At 37.1% G+C, this 4,968-nt stretch overlaps 1 long non-coding RNA gene across 1 annotated transcript; it reads right to left on the bottom strand.

Moving 5' to 3' along the window:
• Positions 1-903: 903 nt before the first annotated feature.
• Positions 904-2,025, bottom strand: LOC127160958 (uncharacterized). Its single transcript, XR_007826897.1, has 3 exons — positions 1,976-2,025; positions 1,668-1,789; positions 904-1,365 (listed from the first exon to the last, which is right to left on the bottom strand). It is a non-coding gene; the product is annotated as an uncharacterized LOC127160958 (long non-coding RNA).
• Positions 2,026-4,968: the final 2,943 nt, after the last annotated feature.

The raw sequence follows: 4,968 nt of genomic DNA, 5'->3' as shown, positions 1-4,968 counted from the left end.
TCCAAGTATGTATAACTGCAGACCGGAGATCTCCAAATGGGGGCGGGAACTCCAAAAGTGGGCATAACCTCCAAAATGGAGCAGGGTCTCGTCATGCAGAGACTTTCACCATTGGCTCTGGCTTCAGCCAGTTGTTATGTGACTTACATTTCAAAATGAAACTTTATAAATTAGACATTGTTTCTAGTTGTTCTAAAATAAAATAGAAATAAAATAAAATAAAATATGCTACATAAATAAATCAGTGGATCAGCTCAGTGAAAGCAGAAAAGCTCGTGGCCAGTGGCGTTGGGACTGGAGTTAGAACTTCTGCTTAATGATGTAAACGGGAATCACCCGCGAGCTCACCCGCAAGCTCTCCCATGAGCTGTCACAGGGCAGGGTACACTGTAAAAAAAAAAATTCCGTAAAAAAACGGAAAAAGTACTGGCAGCTCATTACCTGGACTTTGTACCGTAAATTTACAGTCTGTTAATTTACAGTCTGCCACCGGTAAAAAAAAACAGGACTTTTTCTGTTTTAATGGTATATTTATATATTTATATATACATAAAGCAAATAAATATACAAACACAATACAGCACAATATACAAATTTGAACATGGTTTATTTTTAATTCATGTAAACATTCTTAAAAGTGCATTCAATGGCTTTTGTTTGCCTTAAGTGGGTTAGGACTAAACAACATCAAATACTCAATTCATTTAACAATGTGTCAACTCAGGCAAAATGGCTGTATTGTAAAAGACAGTTTAGCTTTAAACAGTAACGGACAGAATTAAAAAAAAAAAAGAAAGAAAACATGAGCATCTGTACAATACAGGTGTTGTACTAAAAAGTGGTCACAAAATTTAAACATCACAATGAGAAACAGTCAAGATTCAAAACTTTTTTTCTTATAAGAGAAAACAATATTGTTTAGAGGGATAGTTCACACAAAAAAATGTTAATTCAGTCAATTACTCATACCATTCCAAACCCATAAGACTTTCATTCATTTTTAGAACACAAATTAAGAGTATTTTTAGTTAAATCTGGGTACTTTCTGTCCCTCTATTGATTGTCTATGCAACTACCATTTTCAAGGTCCAGAAAGGTATAAAGTATGTGACTCCAGTGGCTTGACAACAGAATTTTGAAGTTCATTATAACAGAAATATCATCAAAGTGATGCAATTCATTATAGGGGATGTATTATTTACCATTTAACTGCATATTTAATGCAAGTGCCATTTTTTTTTCAATTTAAAAACTCAAATATTACATGGATTTTTGAAATTGTTCATGCAAGAGTCTTGGAGGAATGCACAGCCACTTGGTTGCCTTCATCTCAAACCACGTTCAGGATTTCTTCACAGGAAAATTCTGAAAGAAATGGATATGACAAAAAAAAGAAATGAATTAAACTGAACTACAGAGTAATATGCAGGTTGGAGTGGAAAAGTAGTCATACAGTATTTTAAGTTAATTAAATCAACTGCAATCCATAATACTTTCTAATTGTTTACACATTGCTTAACTTACATTTTCAATAGTCTCCATTTGCATCGGTCATATGAGCTTGTCAAATCAACTATGTCCTAAAATATACTTCATTATTTTCAACTAAATAAACAGCAACACGACCAAATGCTTCATACACTTTTTATAACATATGTGTTGCTTACTTCTGTATGAACTCCAGAGTAAGTGCCGCCTCCTCTGGGTATTTTGTAGCTCACAACCGCAACAGGAAAGATGATTTGTTCATTAACTTCTCAAACGACAGCAATCTTGAACTGCCCATCACCTTAAACAAAAAAGACATTACAAAATGACCATATACATAACGACAAGCATCTTTGAACACCTTTGAAGGCGTGTTCAGCAAACAACTTCACATTGTTGTAAAAGTCAACAGAATAAATGACTCAAAGACTCAATTTTCTTTTCAATATTGAACACCAATGTTAAATGAAATAGAATACAAACCCACTTGGTTTCCTTCATCTCAACCCTCATTTAGGATTTCTTCACAGGAAAACTCTAAAGAAATGGATAATGATAAAAATGAAATGAATGAAACTGAACTACAGAGTAACATGCAGGTTGGAGATGGAAAATCAATCATACAGTATTTTAAGTTCATTAAATTAACTGCTAACCCTAATACTTGTCAATTCAAATATTTATTTATAAATTGCTTAACTTACATTTCCAATAGTCTCCATTTACATCTGTCTTATGAGCTTGTCAGATCATCTGTGTCTTACAATATACTTCATTATTTTCAATTAAATAAACAGATACACATTTCATAACGTAAGTGTTGCTTACTTCTGTATGAATTCTAATGTAAGTGCCGCCTCCTCTGGGTATTTGTAGCTCACAACCTCAACAGTGGTCATTAACTTCTTGAACGACAGCAATCTTGAACTGCCCATCACCTTAAACACAAAAGACATTACAAAATTACCATATACATAATGACAAGCAGTTTGAACACACCTTATGCACACCAGGATAATAACATGCAAAAGTAATCAATCCAATCATTTTGGTAAGGTTAGCACGTTGTGACGTGGCTTCCGACGCATCAGACAGCAAACAACTTCACATTGTTGTGAAAGTCAACAAAATAAATTACTCTAACTATTTTCTTTCTGATACTTAACACTAATGTTAAATAAAACTGTTAATAAAACAGAATACAAACCCATGATAATAATGCAGGTGTGTTTGAGATTCACAGCAGCAATCACGTCCTGTCATTAAAAAAGAAAACGAAAGAAACACAACGCTCATTTTGACATAATGTCGTGTGCATTTGTCCATTAAAGTGATAAAGATAACTCGAGGAGCTGACGTTACTGTCACGCTGACCTGAAGCTGCATTATTATTCTGGCGCGGCTGCCGCGCGTCCGACGCCTGTTTACAGTCGCTTCACAGACAGCTTGCTAGTAACGTTAGCGAATTAGTTTGTGTTTTGCATTTTATCTTCCGTGTGTGTGTAAAACAGACAATAAACGATCAAAACTTACCTCATTTGGCAGAAAACTCCACGAGGAAGATGTGTGACGATATGCAGAGAAATGTTGAGTGCGATTTGCCAAACAAGCCAGACAGCAACTAAGTTAACGTTAGGGAAACAATTTATGTGACATTTAACTCGTTTACCACGTAGAGTATATGAAAAACATGTTTTCCAAATTCGAAAGCCGACATTAAAATTAAACTTTGACCGAGAAACTCTCCGCGTCTTCTCTTCACTGTTTTCGCGCCTGTGTAAGCCACCAACGTTCTTGTTCCCACAATGCAAATCGTAATTCAAAAATACGGAAAAACACCTGTAAAAACCAAAAACGGAAAATGTCCTGTAATTATTAGGGTATATCGTACTGTATTTTTACGGATTTTTTTTACAGTGTAGGATGGTGTAGTAACGCTGAGTGTAACTAAAAAGGTCCCATTGTCCGGTTGGGGAGTTACGGAACGTCCTGGTGATCTTATATTGCATAATCTTATTAACTGTTTATCTGCCACGCTATTCAGTCAGTCTCACCGTGCAGTCAGTTTTTCTGGTTAGGGTTAGGGTCAGGTGTGGGGTAGGTTTAGGGGTTAGTACTGCATAGTGTAGGAAATCAACACTTTGATTGACCCAACCAATAAAACCTTTAGAAGCAGCCATAGGTCAAAGTTTACACTGAAGTGGATTGGGGGAAAAATTGCGCATGCGCATCATGTGCCTGCCTGTCAATGGGAGGAAGCCACGCCCTATTTTGGAGCTCCCACCCCATTTTGGAGTTCCCGGCCCCATTTGGAGATCTCCAGGCTGCAGGTATACCCTTCTCCCAGATTTTGGAATGTTCATCGATGTGTTCAACCTCAACATGTAAATGTAGTAGAAATCACAGAGGTAACTGAATCCTGTCTGAATGTGCAGGGACAGATGAGACACACGTCTGCTTACCCAGTGCAGTGTGAATGATAAAGGACTGCTGCCATCAAAGGCTTTGAGTGAGTACACTACAGACATCAATATAACATCTTTTAAATCTTAAGTTGTAGTTTATTTTAATTGTTGTAATTTCAAAGAGAGCCATTACATCTAAAGGTTGATTGGCGGAACTATCGGTTATCGGCAAACATCCATGCCAATAGTTTTTTCTGGGTTGGGTCCGTTGCTGGTAGTGATGGGTTGTTCTTGAACGATTCGTTCATTTTGAACGGATCTTTAATGTCACTCGGGACGAACGAGTCATTTCGGGGAGTGATTCGTTTAGTTGCGCATGCGCAACATCCTGTTCTGTACTGGAATTAGTTCAACTGTTTCGAGTCTTCAGGTTTTTGAGCCGTTGGTCATCTTATGGGGCTGACACATTATGAACGAACGACTCGAACCCGAAGACTCGAGAGATGAATAATTCTCTTTCTGGCTCAGACTGCATAGATTAAGCTTATGAAGCTGCCACGTGATGAACGAACGACTCAAACTCGAAGACTCAAGATGAACTAATCAGTTCTCTTTCCGGCTCAGACTGCATAGGTTAAGCTTATGGGGCTGTCACGTGATGAACGAACGACTCAAACCCGAAAACTTGTCAGATAAGAGGGGAGGTGAGCTAATCATAGACTAAAAACCCAGGTAAACAATTAATCAATCTTTTCTGTTTCTTATAGCATTATAGTTTGGTTTTGTTTGTAGTGTGATCAACGTTTGTGTAAGCAGTAGATGTGTTAGGGAGGTAACACGTAACATTTGAATTTTATTTTTTTTAAATAAACGAAATGAACGAAATTTTCGAATGACTCGAAAAAAAGATTCGTTCATTTTGCTGAACCTCACAGGTCCGAGTTGGTAAAATTATCCAAACTTCCCATCACTAGTTTCTGGAGCGGCTAAGAATGTCGTCATTATACAGCAAAGTCCCTACAGTCTTTGTTATACAGCACGAGAGCTGCCTCTAGTGGGGGGAAATCACTGACAG

The sequence above is a fragment of the Labeo rohita genome, unplaced genomic scaffold (assembly GCF_022985175.1).
Source record: "Labeo rohita strain BAU-BD-2019 unplaced genomic scaffold, IGBB_LRoh.1.0 scaffold_505, whole genome shotgun sequence".
Classification (NCBI taxonomy): Eukaryota; Metazoa; Chordata; class Actinopteri; order Cypriniformes; family Cyprinidae; genus Labeo; species Labeo rohita.
This window is presented reverse-complemented; position numbering and strand designations above follow the sequence as displayed.